We start from the raw sequence: 20,451 nt of genomic DNA on the forward strand, positions 1-20,451 counted from the left end.
TGTTGCCACATACACTTCCCCTACTATGACAACAAATCCTCTCTCCACGACCTCACCTCTGAACTCTCCAAATTCCTACAAATAACCTTCTCCTAGAAGAATTCAACTCTCCTCCATCAATCATACAGACTCCAATGATCTCACTGCTCAGATTGAAGCTTTTTTTAATAACTCCGTTCAGCTATCTGAACAAGATGATCCTATAGAATCACACGCCATGCCTTGTGTTCCACAACCTGATCCTTATGTCTTCCAAACAAACTCTCCAATATTTTCTTCTCCAAAGGAAGATGATGATAACTCCTTCAATGTTCAAACACTGCTTGCTCCGAGGTATGACTCATCACCTCCTAGAAACACCACCGATAATTCCAATACCCTTCCTCAGATTCCCATCACTTCCATCACATCCTCATTTTTTTAACAACTTCCCCAGCATTGGTAATCGTCCTCCCGTTTATCCTCGATCTGCAACCTCATCTGAAACGGTTAACCCCCATCAGGGCGTCAACCTTCGATCCTACACAGCTCTCCAAAAGCAGTTAATGGCTTACCAAAAATTCTGGATTGATTATGTCACTGAACAAGTATGCCCGAGGTTTCCAGGAATGCCTCCTCCGGATCCCTCTCAGATTCAGTTTCCATTTCTGCCATTATCTTCTGAGGCAACATCTGATGATGAACAATCTGGTTCTTAATCTTCTCGTCCTCTATCTTTTGGTGCCCCCTTTCTTTTTGTATGTTTGACAAAAGGGGGAGAACAAGCTTTGACCAAAGCTTTGTCTTGTTTAAGTTCTTTGTACTTTATTTATCTTTAGTTCACTAGGACTTTGCATTATATTTAGCAGTAATCCTCTAGGATCTTTTTGTGTTTGTGTATCAAAATATTGATGTAAATCAATTAATATATTGTTCCTCAAACATTAATAAAAAACTGCTATCTAATCAACATGTGTTTCAAATGCTGATAAATTTATTTACTATATATGAACTAACATTGAGGGGGAGCATTTGCCCTTTCAAAGTATGCATCTTTTCAGGGGGAGTTTCAAAGTCCTTACTCAAAGAAATTAAAATAAAAAGTTTGTCACCATTCAAAAAGGGGGAGAATGTTGAAACATATTCTGTTAATGTTTTGAATATTACAAACTATTTTATCTAAAGAAACTCCAAAGTGATTTCATCAATTAATCATCTAAATAATTTATGGTCTCTATCAAACAAAGAGTTAAAATGATGATTCAAGATTGAGCTGACAAAGAACAAAGCTTTAAGAACATATGGATTCTCAGAAGTTAAACAAGTTACTCTTCAGAATTATGGTCCCAGAGTTACTCTTCAGAATGACAGTCCCAGAGTTACTCTCCAGAATTATGGTCCCAGAGTTACTCTTCAGAATGACAGTCCCAGAGTTACTCTCCAGAATTATGGCCCCAGAGTTACTCTCCAGAATCATGGTCCCAGAGTTACTAGTCCCAGAGTTACGTGTTCCAGAGTTACTCGTCCCAGAGTTACTAGTCCCAGAGTTACGTGTTCCAGAGTTACTTGTCCCAGAGTAACTCGTCCCAGAGTTACTTGTCCCAGAGTTACTCGTCCCAGAGTTACTCCTCCAGATTTACTTTGCCAAGAATAAGTCTTTGTTGAAATGGTCAAATGTCAGAACTTGCAGATTGTCAGCAGTACCAAGTCAAGCCAAGACCAAGTCCAAAGCTGCCAGCACTTCTCATGAGAAACTCTCGGCACTTCCTTCTCCTTTGCTTTGCTCTATAAATACAAGACTTATGCTTCATTCTCATGCACCAAATATATCCACAAGCATACAAAGAAAACCAAAGTCTTTATTCACAAAGAAATCATACTCTCTATATATTATCTTTAGCTCTCACTACCATATAGTGATCAAAATATATTAAGAGTTATCATACACATTCTATATTTAAATACTCACTGCCATATGGAGAGTATTTAGGAACTTATTGTAAACCTACTAAGATCACAAAGTATATCATAGATATACAAACCAATCATTTTGTAAGCTATCTGTAAGCTATACCATTCAGAAGTGTAAGCCTGGTGAGGCTAAGAATACATAGAAGAAAAAGCCATTGTAAGAAGTATTTGATAAAGGATAATCTCACAGGGTGTGGGGACTGGACTAGCCAAGTTGGTGAACCAGGATAAGTTTTCTTGTGTTCTTTAGTTATTGTCTTGTTCTTATATTATTCATACACTATATTTTATCACACACATTAACACTAATTATTTAAACCTCTAAAGACATTACTAATCACTTTCTTCTTATTAAAGGCAACCTTTTTAAATACTAAGATAAATTTTAAAAGGGACACAATCCAACCCCCTTGTTGTGTCGCACCTTATTCCATCAGTTTCATGTTAAGTGGGTGTAAAGGAGACTATGTAACGTGTTTTGGGCGATTGTGACTCTTCGACTAAACCAAAGTAGCAAGAAGTTGAGAAAGCATTTAGTAAACCTCAAAAGCATTTAGTACACAAGATCATGTTGAATGAAACAGACGTGTCTTTCCAACTTTGATAATGTATTAAGTTAATTAGACTCATATTAAAAAGATAGTCAGTCACCACTTCACGTGAACTCAATGGATTGAAACCTGGAGGCGAAAAGTGACTTTGAAAGTTTGAGCATGGACCTAAGATCCGGGAGGACCTAGCGTTTGTGAAGGTTCTATTGTAAGGTTGATTTTTAGTGGTGAACTCTAGTGTGATGCCTAGCCTTATGTTTGTAGAGTTTGAATTAGTGCGAACCTATGGGGGGTGCGATAGGTGCACAACCGTATCAATGTTGACGATAGTTAATAACTAGTTGAATTGTTATTCTTACCTTAAGTTGCCTTAAGTTTCGATGACAAAATTATTTTTGTAGAGTATTAATGTAAGACCTGCATTTTTAAATATGCTTTATAAACTATTTTATTATTTTAAGTATTAAAATATTTTAATCTTATTGTGTTTGAAATATTTTACTCTTTTAAATGATCTTTTATTATCAAGTGATTTTGTATAATCTACAATATAAGAAAATCAATTCTACTTTTCTCACAGCAACCCACGTGGCTTCTCCTGAAAAATGACACGTGTCTTCATTCCCTTCCTCTTTTCCTTTCACTTCATTCCCTTCCTCTTTCCCTTTCATTTGTTTTCCTCCCCAACCCTTTCACTTCATTCCCTTCCTATTTCTCTTTATTAATTTGTTTTCCTCCCAATCAATTTTGTAACGCTGGTTCTCTTAACCTTCATTTCTTTTCCTCCCCAATCAATTTTGTAACATCGGTTGTTCCAAAATATTGTCCTTTATACTCTTTAATGTTTTCAATCAAATTAAATGAATTTTATTTGAATTATGTTTCAATCAAATTAAATGGTTTAATTGAAATAATCAATTTCATTATTTGTTATCAACGTACCTATTGTTACTTTTTGTGAATAGTTACGTTGCAGATTGATTCATATTAATGGAAAACAATTATTCAATTTTATTAGTTTTTATGAGTGGATTTAAATCTCTTTATTTTTTAATCAAAATAAACTTTAATGAAATATTCAAAAAACATTACAAACAAGTGATCCAAAGATCCAACTAACCAAGGAGACTTAATTAACCTAAACGACCATTAAGGCATTAGCATACACCCTAATTGTTCTATAAGTTTTGGGCTCAGCCAACACCTGAAAACTATTGCATCAGTAATTTTCCTAATAACATCCTGAGGATCCACATGTTTACCAAAGTAAACTTGGTTCCTATATAGCCAGCACTCGTGAACGGCTTCCGTAAAAGCATACTTCAACACTCTATTCCTCCAACCTTTCTTATTGCATACAAAAAGAATCCAAGACAACTCCTTATTCCATTTCTCAGGGGTATGATTAACACCAATTCAATTCAGAATTTCCTACCAAACTGCCTGGATTTGCGAACATTGAAACAGAAGATGTTCTTGAGTATCAATTTCCCTGCAAAAACAACACTCATTGTTGTTAAGCAATGTAAATCTCATCAATCTTTCTTTTGTTGCGAGCTTCGAATGGCAAGCCATCCAAAGGGTGTAAATTGCATTTGGTCTAGCAAGGTTCCCATACATTATATTTCTCCAAACAACATTTTGATTTTCCTCAAGCAGAGCCAGATATGTACTTTTCGTGTGGAATTTATCCTTTGTTAACATGTGTTGCCACTCCTGCAGGCTATTGATCTCTTCTCTAACTTTCAAAATTTTCTTCTAAATCCATGAGCTAGACTTCTCTAGAGGGACGACCAAGATATCCTGTTGTTTTGTATAATAGCTATGGATCCACCGAATCCATAGACTATCCGATTTACCACTCAAATTCCACAGATTCTTCTCCATACACGCTATGTTCTAATGCAGCAGGGCTATAATGTTTAGCCCGCCTTTACTCTTTGGTTTACAACTAGTTTTCTAGGCCACCGAGATTTTTCCCGTCCACACAAACGTCCGACAAATAGCTTCCACTCGATGAATAACTTGTTTAGGCAGTGGGAGACACTGCATCTAGAAGTTATTGATCACAAATAACACACTCTAGATGAGTTGAGAACAACCTGGAAAGCTAAGAAGACGAGTTGATCAATGCTTGATCCTGCAAATAATCTTTTCAACTAAACCAAGACAGTTAGTAATAGAAAGTTTCCTACTGGTCAAGGGAATCCCCAAGTACCTAAAAGGGATGGGGCCTTCTTTAAAACCAGTAGCATTCAGAATTTGAATCTTCACTTCCTCTTCAACATTCCCAAAATAAGCCTTGCATTTCCCAAGATTAACATACAAACCTGTTGCCTCAGAGAATTCCTCAAATTTCTGCATTGCAAGCTGCACAGAACCCATATCTCCTCTAGTGAAATGAAGAATATCATCAGCAAAGCTAATGTTGACAATGCTTAGCTTTTCACACTTTGAGTGGAAGTTAAAATCTGGATTATTCTTCAATTTTTGCATGATCTTGTACAAGTAGTCCATGACAATAACAAAGAGGAGAGGAGACAAGGGATCACCTTGTCTTAGCCCTCTTTTGGATTTTTAGAATCTTAGAGGTTTCATCATTAATCTTATACTTGTAAGAGATTGTTTTCACTACTATCATCACCCAATTTATGAACTTGTTTGGAAAGCTCAATTATGCCAGAATGTCTTCAATAGCTTTCCACTCTACACTGTCGTGCGCCTTCTGAATATCCATTTGCAGCATACACTTAGGAGCACCTCCTTTAGTGTTATAGCCTCTTATAAGCTCATATGCCAAGAGCATATGGTCTTGAAGGTGTTGCCCGAGCACAAAAGTTGTTTGGCTCATGTTAACTATATTGCTCAGCACCTTCCCAAGCCTTTTAGCCATAACTTTAGATATAAATTTGTATAGAACTGTACAGCAAGATATAGGCCTAAACTCACTAACTAGGCAAGCAGTCTGGTGTTTAGGAATTATAGTTACCAGAGTAGTATTTACTGCTTTATAAAGTCTTCCCCTATCAAAAAGTCCATAACAGCAGCAATAATGTCCTTTTTAATTATCTCCCAAGTAGCCTTAAAGAACTTTGCTCCATACCCATCTATGACAGGTGCAGTAGTATCACATATACTCTTCAAAGCCTCATAAATCTATTTCTCTGTCATCTTGCTAGTCAAAAAATGAGCCTGCTCTACATTAATTTGATTTCCCTCCCTCATGGCCTCAATATCAATTTTCCTGATGCTACTAGCTTCCTTACCAACAAGGTTTTCATAAAACTTAAACACCTCATTTTCTATGTCCTTTTGGTTGTTAGCTTATTGCCATCTTTGTCTTTCAACATGCCAAATCTGGTTGTTGCTTAATCTACTCTTCAGAGAAGCAAAAAAATAAGCATTATTGTTATCCCCTAATCTTATCCAATTGATTTTGATCTCTGCCTTAACAAGTTCTCTTCTACATTAGATAGGTTTATATAGAAGGGCTTCAAAACAAGAGTCATGGTCCTTGGCTTTTAATGGGAGATTACAACAATGTTCTTAGTGTTCATGACAAAGTAGGGGGTAATCCTGTGACTGGAAGAGAATACATGGATTTGAATAACATGATGGAAAAAGTAGGCTTATTTGAAAAGGACACAATAGAAGACCACTTTACCTGGTCAAATAAGCACAGTCAGGATGTGATTTATTATAGGATTGATAGAGCTATTGGGAACCTTAAATGGCATCAGAAATATATGGACATAACTCTGAGGATTATGGAGCCTAGTATTTCTGACCATATCATGTTGTATCTTCAGAGGAATAATAGTAAGCACCACCAAAGTAGGATGTTCAAATTCCCAAACATTGTCACTAAAAGCCCAGGTTTTATGAAGGTTGTTGCAGAGAGTTGGAAACATGATGTGATTGGAAAACCAATGTATATCATGTGGACAAAATTGAAGAGGCTTCAACCTATTATCAATCAGTTGGCCAAACCTTTGTATGGCATTGGGAAACAAATTATCCAAGCTAGAGAAGACTTGAGTAAAGCTCAACAAATTCTGGTGGAAGACAGAATGTATACTGAGAAGATTGAGCAGGTGAAACAAATGTCTCTTAAGGTAGATTTACATCTTATTATACTTAAAAATGTCCATATATATCAAGTGTGAGAAGTATTGCATATACTCAAGAGAAACAAAATCGTACACGTACAATGAGGAAGCCAAAATTTTAACATCGTGTCCAAATTTTTTGTATTCCTCCTCTCTTTCTCTCTCTTTCATCTATTAGTATATTCTTATTCCAATTGTTTCCAATTCTACGACGGTTACAAAATCAATGGTCTATTCTATGGTGGTGCACGGTGCTTTTTTATAAGGAAGATCACGATGCTACACCTCAATCGTTGTTTAATCAGGCACTTGATCGATTTGGTGTTACCCTTTTGTGCCATCCTAAGGTAGTTGTTTTTCTTCTTCTGAATTCTATCATATGGTTTTTGTGTTATTTTGCTTTTCTGCATTTGGGGTTTTGTAAAGTTTCCTCCTTTTTGGTTTTGTAACAATTTTGATTCATGTGATGCTTATGGGGTTATTACCATTTTGTGTGATGATGAAATCAGACACTATTAATTAGCTTAAGTGTATCTTTGGTTTCATGTTTGGAGCAGGCAGAATAAATATCAACTGGTTTCATGTTTGGAGTAGGCAGAATAAAAGCATGTATAATAACGATGCCTTGGTTGCCAAAAGGCTTGATTTTTAATCCTTAGATTGTTTTTTCATGTTTTTTCTCTCATCTAATTCAAGTACATACTTTTCAATAGTCTATAAATATCAATTTTTATATTCATATAAGTATAATAATCAAGGATTTGATATTACAATAAATATGATGTGATATCATTTGTATTTACATATTTGTTGCATTGCTTAAGCATGACTATTAGATGTGTATATTCGTATGCATTAAATACTAAGTTAAAAAAACACAACACATAACTTTTCAGACATGCATATTGAATGGGTATTGGGTAACTAGCCTTTTAATGGACTTGTTTAAGTTTTTGGGCCTAAGGGAATTTGGTTCAGTTTTTTTCCTTCAACGTGAAACAATTTTTCTTCAGAATAAAACGCTCTCTCTTCTCTCCGTGTTCCAAACCCTAACCGCCGCCCCCTCTCTCCTCTTTTGCAAAACAATGAACCGATTAGATTCTTCCTTCGCATTCTCCATCTTCCTTCGCATTCTCCATCTTCCTTCGTATGTCTTTGATGTAGTTAGAAGTACTATTTCTGTGTTGGCATTGCTGGTTTTGATGTAAACACACTTGTTCAAAATCTTAAAATCACTAATCTTTACTTTGTTATAATGTTTTTATTTTCTCCCTCTGAAAATCCAATTATAGATTGAGTTTGTTGCTGGAACTGTAAAGTTTACTGAAATTTCTTTTCCTAAAATTTCTGGATTTCTGAAAATCACTAATCTTTACTTTGTTATAATGTTTTTATTTTGTATTCAAATCCTTATTGGAATATCTCTGCATATATGATTGATTAAAATTTGGGTGGTTAAAATTGCATCTAACTTTTTTTCTTTTCAAAATATTAAATCTCTAGACTTTAAATTGTTTTGCTGGGTGGAATTTGATTTTAGAATCAAAGATGTTGCAAAACCTATGGATATGTATTTACGGAAAACATACCGATTATTTTAACAAAACATAGAAACCGAAAGAGCATGTTTTTAATTTGGTTAGAGTTGTAAGTATGGAAATAAAACAAGAAATTTGGTTATATTATTGGGAATTAATATTTTCCGGTGGGTTATAAATGATTGAATTAAGGTTAAAGTTTTATATATGATTTTAAATAGAATATGTAAAAAAAAATAGAATATGTAAAAAAAAAATGAAGTTTAACATAGAAATTATTTTCTTTAAATTGAAATTAAATATTGACGTTTTAATTTCTTACACAAGATTCAAATTTCAAGATTAATATGACTTAGGAATAGCACAATTCTTCCTATGTAAAAGTGTTAAAGTAGACTAAGTAGCAATAGTTCTCATTCCTTCGTTTTTCTTTGCTCCACCTTAACACGTCTAATTTTAAATCAAAAACTTAATCCAAACTAGATTTTTCGAATCACCATGGAAAGACTTCAACAAATGTTTGTCCACCTCCCAATTGCCCATCCATAGATTCCTCTGAGTAAGTCTACATCTCGTCCCTCCCTCTTCTCAAGATGCTCAAACACGGTAAAGTCCCTTTTTTTTTAACCTAATAAAATCATTGTCTATCCAATTTTCAAAATTAAGGTTTCATCAATTCATATTTATTTTGTCATATCTCGAGTATAATAGGTAGGGTTGGTGCTCACTTGGTATGGTTATGGGTTTGATGCATGGATAATTCATGGATAAGTACATTGTTCGCGTGGTTGATGTGTTTGCAATGCCACATAGTGGAATTGGTGTAAGTGTTGAAACTGTTAATCGTGTTTTTTAGACTAATATGCTCAAACAAACGAGGTGGTATTTTGTTTTTTTGAAGTTTATTTATTATGTGTTCTTTGTGTATGGTTAAATTCGTGAATTTGTTTGTGTTTGTTACTTTGTTATTGATTGTGTTTTGCAAACCAGATATGGTTGTTGGATGGTACCATTCATATTCTAGATTTGGATGTCGATTGTCTAGTGTTGACATCAATACACAATAGGTTCTATTACAGTCCTTTTTGTTTTATGTCTTGTTTCTATATGTATGTTTGGATTAATGATATGTGATGGAATGAAATAGAGGTTTTATGTCTTGTTTCTATATATGTTTGGATTAATGATATGTGATGGAATGAAATAGAGTGGAGTGACCGGTAATCATATTCCATTGTTTAGAGTTTTTAAATAATAGATGAAGCATGATGGAGCATGATGGATTCCACTCCATCCAATCCTTCAATTTTCATTCTGTTCAATTTGGGTTGCATGCAATTGAAAGAACTATATAGTTATGTTTCATTCCATCAAGTTATCTTTCTCTATAAAAAAATTTATAACTATTTAGAGGTCGCTACCGTAATCAGGTTATTATAATACTTTTAGCTCAACCAGGTAATTATAACATTTTTATTTATCATTTTGTTTTTGTTTTTTTAGTTTTACTAATTTTTTTATTATTATTTGTTTTTAGAGTTTTGCTAATTTTGAGAGTTTGATGTCAACATCATGGTCGTTTTTTAGTATATGACAAGTTTTAATTTTTAGAATTATCAGTGGCGTAAACATGGTACTTGTTCCGGAGATCATGAAGATCATAGAGTAAGGTATATTAATAACGTCCTAAGATTGTTCCATATAACCTTATGTTTTCCAGAGCAAGTACCATGTCTAAGTCATTGGTAGTTCCACAAATTACGATTGATCATACACCATTGATAGTTTCATCCATCCAACCCTCTAATTCGGTAGAAATCTAAAAATAATAGTAAAATAAAATAAAATGATAAATAAGAGTGTTATCATTATCTGGTTGTGTTCGAGACCTCTAAATAGTTCTTAATCTATATGAAATCTATACCTGACACGTTCACTAGTTAAAGAAAACGTTCATATTTTTATTTTTTTTCCTCTTTGTCTGATTTCCAAAACCACATTTTCAAGATGTATTTACATAACCATTGCAATTTGCATTTTTGTAAGGGCAAATGCATTTGATTGATTACTATGTTGATGCACACTGACTTGACTTCTATTATCCTCTTTGTCAGAACTAGTTAGAGGTCACTACTGTAACCAGGTAATTATAGCACTTTTAGCGCAACTGGGTAATTATACAATTTTTATTTATCATTTTGTTTTGTTTTTTAGTTTTGCTAATTTTTTTATTATTTGTTTATAGATTTTTGCTAATTTTGAGAGTTTGATGGCAACATCATGGTCATTTTTTTTAATATAGGACCAATTTTAATTTTTGGAACTATCAATGGATGAAACACGCTACTTGTTTCGGAGAAAGGTATATTAATTATATCCTAGGATTGTTTCATATACCTTATCTTATGTTGTCTAGAACAAGTATCGTATTTTAGTCATGGGTGGATCCACAAATTATGGTTGGTCATACGCCATTGATAGTTCCAGCCATCCGACCCTCTAACTCAGTAAAAATCTAAAAAAATAGGAAAATAATAAACCAAGTGTTATCATTATCTGGTTATGGTAGAGACCTCTAAATAGTTCTTAACTTATATTTTGTTTTCCACAAAATTATGACATAGGTGAAAAAAGGTAAGAGGTTCAAGGGTTTCGGAAATTTTAACGATTGGATGAGTCGGGTAGCTAATGGACTGGGTATCTAAAGGTGAAGGGAATTTAATTTGTTGTCAACTCCACACTTTATTTTGACACCCCACATTTGGAATATAAATACCAAGACAAGGTGATCATCGTAGTTAGTACCAGTTTGGGTTATGTTAGGTTCCTTTTGTTTTCCTCTCTTTCTAAAATGTCTTTCTATATTAAGATGCGTAGAAGCTGCAAGGATTAAAGAAAATCTGAAAGCTACAAAGATTAAAGAAAATCTAGAGAATGCAGGTTTGGCACAGGAGAGTTTTACCAACCAGGGTGGCTGGGTCTGCACAAGTTCTTGCAAATGTCTCTAACTTGTGTTCGCTAAATCATTTCATTGTTTAATTTTAAATTTTGAATTTCTTTTTTAATTTATAGTTTTGTTTTAATTTATAGTTTTGTTGCATAGAATTTATAATATCTTCGTGTCATGTTCTAATGGAAAATTAGAGCACAAGCTTGCAAGTGATGGCTGTAAAAGAAAGGTAGTTCGTGCAACAATCTTCTAATTATAAGGTACACAAATTTATTTATTTTGGGGAGGGGTGGGGGCAATTTAACTTAGTTCTTTATGTTGAGATGCTCCTCAGCAATAAGCACCGACTCCTCAACAACAGCCATCGGCTCCCGAACAACAGCCACCGCCTCAACCTCAACAACCTCATCCTGAACCACCTGCTCGTCCACATCAGTCCACATCAGTGGGTGCTCTACCACCCCGTCGGCGAGCTGCGCGGAACCCCCTACCCGCCTGCTCAGCCATCCGTTTTCGCTTAGAACCGGTCGGAGGAACGCGTCCAACACGTAACACAGAGGTATCAGCCTCATCAAGAGCCGCCTGAGCACAAGCATTGACTCTATCAATGGCCTGACCTGCAACAGTACCATCTCTACCTCTAATCCGCACTGAAAAATTAAAAATATAAGCAAAATAGCATTTTTAAAAAAATAGAAATACCAGAAATTTCAAAATTTCTTGTATGTGAAATTGTACTGGAAATTTCAAAAATTTTAGTATTTCTATAATTTTATAAAAATTACAGAAATTTTCGGTAGAAAATATCGGAAATTTCACAATTTTCTGTACAAACTACTGAAAATTTCATAAAATCTACCAGAAACTTGTTTTCGCCAAATTTTTGGTATCGCTAAAAGATTTGAAAAATCTGATATTTCACGTAAATTTCCTAAAATGTGGTAATAATTTTTTTTTTTGAACATTTAAATCATTTCAAACATATTGGGAGTGCCAAGTATAATTTTGGCTGTGACAAGTTAAATTCTCAAGAAATTCTCATTTTGAATGGGTAAGTAGTCCCTTTATGGACTTGTTAAAGATTTTGGGCTTAGGGGAATAAGAGAGGGAGAACAAAGAGTTCCCATTTTTCTAGTTTTTCCTAGTTTCTTTTCTTTTCACTTCAACGTGCAACCATTTTTCTTCAGAATAAAACGCTCTCTCTTCTCTCCTTGTGCCAAACCCTAGCCGCCGACCCCTCTATCCTCTTTTCCAACCACCACGAACTCAAAACAAATAACACTATTTGCTTGCTCATCATCGCGTGGCCATCATAATGAACCGATTATATTCTTCGTTCGAAGAACATCACCGTCTTCCTTCGCATTCTCCATCTTCCTTCACATTCTCCATCTTCCTTCGTAATGTTACTATGTTTTGGGTCTTGCTGGTTTTGATGTAAACACACTTGTTCAGAATCTTAACTTTTATCGCTGGAACGGTAAAGTTTACTTTATCCATGGGGAAATTGCTTTTCCAAAAGTTTCAGGATTTCTAGAAATCACAAATCTTTACTTTAACAATTCACTTTTGTTATTTGTCTAAAAAAAAATCACTTTTGTTATAATGTTTTTATTTTGTCTTTAAATCCTTATTGGAATTTCTCTGCTTAAGATTGATTAAAATTTGGGTGGCTAAACTTATTTTTAGACTTTAAATTGTTTTGTTGGGTGGAGTTTGACTTAAGAATCAAAGATGTTGCAAAACTTATGGATTTGTATATACTGAAAACATTCTTTATTATTTTTTAAATTTGGAAACATAAATAGCAAGAAAATTAAATATGGTTATTTTATTGGGAATTAATATTTTCCGGTCGGTTATAAATGATTGAATTAAGGTTAAAGTTCTACATATGACTTTGAATAGAATATGTAAAAAAAATGAATTTCGAAATAGAAATTATTTTCTTTAATTTGAAATTAAATGATGACATTTTAATTTCTTATACAAGATTCAAATTTCAAGATTAATATGACTTGTGAATAGAACAATTCTTTCTTAATAAAAGTGTTAAAGTTATACTAAGTAGCAATAGTTCTCATTCCTTCGTCTATCTTTGCCTCACTTTCAAAAATCTTACTATAACCACTTCTAATTTTGAATAAAAAACCTAATCCAAACTAGATTTTTCAAATCACCATGGAAAGGCTTCAAAAAATGTTTGTCAGTGCTGGTGAACCCATAGCTCATCCACCTCCAGAATTCCCAACTCTAAATTCCTCCGAGCAACTCTATATCTCATCCCTCCCTCTTCTCAAGATGCTCAAACACGGTAAAGATGCCTTTTTAAACCTAATCAAATCATTGTCTATCCAATTTTCAAAATTAAGGTTTCATCTATTCGTTTTTATTTTGTTATATCTTGATTATAATAGGTAGGGTTGGTGCCCCCATGTGTGGTTTATGGGTTTGATGCTTGGAGAATTTGTGGATGAGTACACCGTCCGCGTGGTTGATGTGTTTGCAATGCCACAAAGTGGAATTGGTGTAAGTGTTGAAACTGTTAATTGTGTTTCTTAGACTAATATGCTCAAACAAATGGGATGGTAATTTGTTTTGTTTTTTTAAAGTTTATTTGTTATGTGTTCTTTATGTATGGTTAGATTTGTGAATTTGTCTGTGTTTGTTATTGATTGTGTTTTGCAAACCAGAGATGGTTGTTGGATGGTACCATTCTTATTCTGGATTTGGATGGTACCATTCATATTTTGGATTTGGATTTGGATGTCGGTTGTCTGGTGTTGACTTCAATACACAATAGGTTCTACTATAGTCCTTTTATTTTATGTCTTGTTTCGGTATATGTTTGGATTGGTGATATGTGAAGGAATGAAATAGAGTGGATTGGCCGATAATCATATTCCATTGTTTAGACTTTTTAAATAATAGATGAAGCGGGATGGAGCATGATGGATTCCACTCCATCCAATCCTTCAAATTTCATTCTGTTCAATTTGGGTTGTATGCAATTAAATGAACTATATAGTTATTTTCATTTCATCAATTTATCAAAAATACCCAAACAACATAATGGTATATCCGATCCATTCTACCCCGTTCTACTCAAACCTGTTAAGTTCCATTTTTCTCCTCTGTTCTACTTCATCATTCAAAACAGCCTAAATTTTCCAATACAAAGTATTTATGTGTCGAGTGATCCCGATTAGTTTTGATTTTGAAGATTGTTGTAATACTTAATATAAAATGTGTTTACTAATTTAGCATGCATTAATTTACTCTTGTACAACAAATACACTTTTGTGATTTCACTAATAATTCATCGTTTTGATCAATAATCTAATGACTCATCACTTCGACTGAGTTAATGATTGTATTTTTTGATAAACATTGACTAATATTAATAAATGAATCTTGAATGATAGAACAAATCAATCGTTTAGTAGTCATGTGGTTTGAGAATATTATTTTTAACATTTCCATTTGTTCTCTAGTTTGCAATTTATTTGATCTACATGTGCGATTTATACGCTTCAAAAAGGACCCATGCCATCTTCCCTTCATTTTTATATGATTGGCAATTGTCTTAGTTTGTGCTTCCAAAAGATGAATTGAAATGATTATAGTTAGTGCTACGAACTATTTAATTATTATTATTTAGAATTTGCAAAATTAAAGATGAGGTTAGTTTGTGGGGGGTTAAATAAATTCTCTTCACCTCCCCTCTTAATAGCTACCCTACACATTCACTAGTTAAAGAAAACATTCATATTTTTATTTTTTCCCTATTTGTCAGATTTACAAAACCACATCTTCTAGATGTATTTACATAACCTTTGCAACTGTTTTATTAGAGTTTTTAATTTTTGTTTCCTTCACCTTATTTTCTGTTAGGGCAAATGCATTTGATTGACTACTATGCTGATGCACACTGACTTCCATTATCTTTCTCTCGAAAAAATTCATAACTATTTAGAGGTTGCTACCGTAACCAGGTAATTATAACACTTTTAGCGCAATCAGGTAATTATAACACTTTTATTTATCATTTCGTTTTGTTTTTTTAGTTTTAATAATTTTTTTATTTTTTGTTTTTAGATTTTTGCTAATTTTGAGAGTTTGATGACAATCATGGTCATAGGAACAAATTTTAATTTTTGGAATTATCAATGGCATAAGCATTGTACTTGTTCAGGAGAGCATGAAGGTCATAGATTAAGGTATATTAATAACGTCTTAGGATTGTTCCATATACCTTACCTTATGTTTTCAAGAGCAAGTACCGTGTCTTAGTCATTGGTAGTTTTACAAATTACGATTGGTCATACGCCATTGATAGTTCCATCCATCCGACACCTAAATAGTTCTTAATCTGTATGAAATCTATACCCGACACGTTCATTAGTTAAAGAAAAGTTCATATTTTTATTTTTTTCTCTTTGTTTGATTTCCTAGACTATTTTTATTCACTAGACTTTTTTGTTTTTGTTTCCTTCACCCTATTTTCTGTAAGGGCAAATGCATTTGATTGATTACTATGCTAACGCACACTGACTTCCATTATCCTCTTTGTTGGAAAAATTCATAACTATTTAAAGATCGCTACTGTAACCAGGTAATTATAGCACTTTTATTTTAGCGCAACCAGGCAATTATAAAATTTTTTTTTATTATTTTGTTTGGTTTTTTACTTTTGCTAATTTTTTTTATTATTTGTTTTAATTTTTTTTTTGCTGATTTTGAGAGTTTGATTGCAACATCATGGCCGTTTTTTAGTACATGACAAATTTTAATTTTTGAAATTATCAGTGGGTTAAACATGGCACTTGTTCCGGAGAGCTTATGTTTTCCAGAGCAAGTACCGTGTCTAAGTCACTGGTAGTTCCACAAATTACGATTGGTCTTACGCCATTTTTGATAGTTCCTCCCATCTGACTCTCTAACTCGGTAGAAATCTAAAAAAAAATTGTAAAATAAAATAAAAAGATAAATAAAAGTGTTATCATTATCTGACGCACATTGACTTCCATTATCCTTTTTTGTCAAAAAAATTCATAACTATTTAGAGGTCGCTATTGTAACCACGTAATTATAGCACTTTTAACGCAACTAGGTAATTATAAATTTTTTATTTATTTGTTTGTTTTGTTTTTTAGTTTTACTAATTTATAATATCCTTGGATTGTTCCATATACCTTACCTTATGTTTTTCAGAACAAGTACCGTATTTTAGTCATTGGTAGTTCCACAAATTATGGGTGGTCATATGCCATTGATAGTTTCAGCCATCCGACCCTCTAACTCAGTAGAAATCTAAAAAAAAATAGTAAAATAAAATAAAATGATAAATAAAGTGTTAGCATTTTTTGGTTGTGGTTGAGACCTCTAAATAGTTCTTAATCTATATTATGACATAGGTGAAAAAAGGTAAGTGGTTCAAGTGTTTTGGATATTTTAACGATTGGATGAGTCGGGTAGCTAATGGACCGGGGTAGCTAAAGGTGAAAAGAATTTAATTTGTCGCCTTATTTTGACACCCCACATTTGGAATATAAATACCAAGACAAGGTGATCATTGTAGTTAGTACCAGTTAGGGTTATGTTAGGTTCCTTTTGTCTTTCGATATAAAGATGTATAGAAGCTGCAAGGATTAAATAAAATCTGAAAGCTAAAAGGATTAAAGAAAATCTAGAGAATGCAGGTTTGGCTCAGGAGAGTTTACCAGCCAATGTGGTTGCGTATGCACAGGTTCTTGCCAATTTCTCTAACTTGTGTTCGCTAAATTTCATTGTTAAATTTTGAATTTTGAAACTTTTTTTTTAATTTATAGTTTTGTTGCATACAATTTTTAATATCTTCGTGTCGTGTTCTAGCACAATATGTACAAACTGCTGCCTTGCCTTGGTAATGGTTGTTTGGTTGTTGTTAACTGTACTAACATTTAACTCGACCTTGCACTTACATGTTTTTAGCATATTTGACATCTAACATTGTTCTTATGCAGACAACAGAGTTATGAATTTGGCCAAGAGTGTGAATTCTTTCAAACATACTAGTAGTGTATAATCTAAAAAAGTGTTACGATATATATGTTTGGCATTCAAATAAAATGGTTTATTTTCAATACATATTGGACTGTACAAACCTACTGAATTAGAATTTTAACAAAAGGAAGTGAGTTTTTTTCATTAATTATTGTGTAAACATATTTAAATAAAGTAATAGTACAATGTTGTGATATGGTTAGATTGTATGTATAAATTACCAGTGTTGAATACTAAATAAATGAAAAACATTCTTTTAATCTGATTTTAGGGACGACAATAAACCAAACCAATTTAGAAATAGATCGGAATTCAATTCGACAACTAAATCATTGAACTAGTTTCATGAACTAAATGAGTTAAATATAAGAAAAAAAAATTAAATTTGTTAACTAAATGAACTGAGCTATATATAAGATATATAAGATGTATTATAACAAGACAACACAAACTCTAACACAAATTACAATATCAGTTCTGCACTAAAATTAGGTTTGTAGTTTGTTATTTAAAACAATCTTCTGGACTGGATTGTGCTTTCAAGTCGTAGCAGGGCACTGCTGAAAATTCTCCAAAATCCTCTCCATAAAGATAGGGCTCAAATAATTAGTTTCCTAAATATTTTTCATATTTAAAAACTAATCATACATCTTGAAAGTAGAGAATATCTTATATCCCTAAATCAAGTGCCACATAGGATTGCACAATATTCCAAAATATTCTGCACCTGTAACTAAATAACAGACTTGAAAGATCCAGTTGTACATATAGTCACGATGTCATATGATCCTTGATCGGAAAAATAGCAAGTGTACTATTTTTACCGGTGTTGTAATAAGAGGGAGTTAATCCCAAGTATCGATTTCGCGGACTGCGTAGGAAATATAAGCTATTATAATGATTCAAATGAATAAAAGAACATGTGTGTTTGTTGGTTGTTTGAGAATAAGACTAATGACAACAAATTAAACAAACCGAAAAGTAGAGGTATATAATATATGAGAAAGCATGCTAGGGCTAGGTGTGTGAGTTGCTTCCGAAGACCGTTCGTCCATGTTTTATGACATACGGTGAAAATGAATCAATACCGAATCTCAAGATTTGTTTTCCTTAATTCCTTAACCAAAAACCTTTGATAGTCATTCTTAATCCTAATTCCTTAGCTATTAACGGTGACATCAAGCAATTTGAATTGTTTACCAAGACTTTAACGGTTACTACGGTTGAATCCTCATTCCTAAGCGATTGCACCGTAGTATTATTGTGCACAAGCGTTAAGGTTGTTTGTCCGACCTAACCTTAATCGTAAGTAAAAAACTATTGGTCCGATAGAAAAAGCATTAAGATCATTGCACAATAAATGAAACTCATAAAAACATCAATATCATAAAACAATGGAAATTTGGTCTTTAACATTTGCAATTCAGGGACACCCCCTAGCATTGGGGGTTTAGCTACTCATGATATTCAAGAAAATTACAAAGAGAGGTATAAACATTACAAAAATTCTGGATTCTTTTGATCTCCAATCGCTATTGCTCTTGAAGACCTCCTTCTCCCAAAACCCTTGCTAGCTCTTCCTTCCTTGTGTAATTCTTTCTTTCGGTTGATCAAAGATGCCAAAATGTTTTTCAAAACTAGGTTTACATAGTCTTAGGTCCCTAAACAGCCATGCAGAAAGTCCAAAGTACCCTTAATGAGCCAAAGCACTTCAGATTTTGAAAACAACTTTCTTTTCTCACGCTTGCCAACACGGGTCGTGTCAACTGACACGGGTGGCCGTGTTGGCACACTGACTTCTTATTTGTGAGTTCTTTGCATCAGGCCTGCTGACATGGGCCGTGTCAGCCTTCTATTTTTGATCCTCTTGTACTCTTCATCTTCCCATCCTGACATAGGCTGTGTTAGGTGACACGGGGACCCGTGTCACACTCCTGTTCTTGAGAAAATCACACTTTTAACTTTTGTGGACTGTTCTTCGGCTTAGCATCAGTGGTTGGACCTGCTCGCTTACATTTTAGACATTAACACTACCAAACCAAGCATCAAAAACACCCTAATTATTATGAAATTCAAAGTAATGCAACTGCAAACTAACCAAATGGGAAACTGAAATAGAATACGAAAAACGATAAATGATACACATTGTGTTACCGGAATGATAGACTTTTTGCCGAGTGATTGACTAAAACCAAGTACAAATGGTGACCGATCACAACCCCAAACTTATCTCATTGTTTGTCCTCAAGTAATGTAAGAGACAACAAAGAGGTCACCCCAAAATTTCTTCTTACCACAATACCGTCGATGTTATTCGCAACTAGCTTTCTACCTTCCCAGTCAAGATTCTGGTACTCCGATCCTATCTATCTGCTACACTTCTTTACTTGCAAGCTTTTTCACACTTCTCACAAAGTCCCTCGGGGTTAAAACACTCACAATTCAGTATATGCAATATCGACTCTTAACTTTGAATAAATCCTACTTTCACTGCACACAAATTTTCACACACTTTTGGAGGTCTTCGGGTTGCTTTAGAGATAAACTTCTTGAATCCTTATCTTGAATGATTATCTGTTAGTTTTCTGAACTCTAGAGATAGATTTAGAGCTAACATTCAATATGGGTATCTGTACTTAATGCTTTCGTGTTTTAGCGACGCGCGAGAGATCGCCGACGCGAGAATACAGATGTTCTCACAACTTTGCATTAGAGATAACTTTGGCTGTGAGTTGATCTCGTAGGTGCTCCAAATATGGACACTGTTATGAGAGATACGTGATGACATTGACGAGTATCGTAGGTTGAGTATAACAGGTCAATAAGTTTAAGTTTGTGAGAAGTATATTATATGCAATGCTTGATAAGTCTTATCTTTCCGAAGAATGAATTCTTTTTATGTTCATATTTACTTTTCCATTTTTATACTTTTGTTCATTCAAACCCGAGTTCGAAATCATAGAAATCGTTGAATGGCATTCTCATCATCCCTATGGACACGATAATTCCCAGATAAATATTTCCAAAACTTTTGTTGTTTGTCGCTATGCATGCCTCAACAATATCCGAACATACCCTTTTTCATAAAAAATAAGGTTTATTCGAATATCTCTAAAAACAGGCATTTTAGAAATTTCGTGCCAGACCTAAAAAATGTATAAGGGTGGAATGAAAAATTCCCAATTTGAATGGGTATTGGATAACTAGCCTTTTAATGTGGAAGAAAGTGGTAGAGACTGTGAGTGATAAATTATTGAAATGGAAGAATAAATACCATTCATTGGGGGGGGGGGGAGAGTAGTTCTAAT

General features: G+C 33.7%; 1 long non-coding RNA gene across 5 annotated transcripts; it reads left to right on the forward strand.

Annotated features, from left to right (window-relative positions):
* Positions 1-7,565: 7,565 nt before the first annotated feature.
* LOC131636839 (uncharacterized) lies at positions 7,566-20,374 on the forward strand. 5 transcript variants are annotated; one of them, XR_009294191.1, is made up of 5 exons: positions 7,566-10,933; positions 11,018-13,412; positions 13,516-13,627; positions 14,993-15,713; positions 17,104-20,374. It is a non-coding gene; the product is annotated as an uncharacterized LOC131636839 (long non-coding RNA). The 5 variants fall into 5 exon arrangements; XR_009294192.1 differs by having other exon boundaries at positions 7,566-10,291; positions 10,773-10,933; positions 14,993-20,372; XR_009294194.1 differs by having other exon boundaries at positions 7,566-8,971; positions 10,263-10,933; positions 14,993-20,371.
* Positions 20,375-20,451: the final 77 nt, after the last annotated feature.

The sequence above is a fragment of the Vicia villosa genome, unplaced genomic scaffold (assembly GCF_029867415.1).
Source record: "Vicia villosa cultivar HV-30 ecotype Madison, WI unplaced genomic scaffold, Vvil1.0 ctg.001841F_1_1, whole genome shotgun sequence".
Taxonomy (NCBI): Eukaryota; Viridiplantae; Streptophyta; class Magnoliopsida; order Fabales; family Fabaceae; genus Vicia; species Vicia villosa.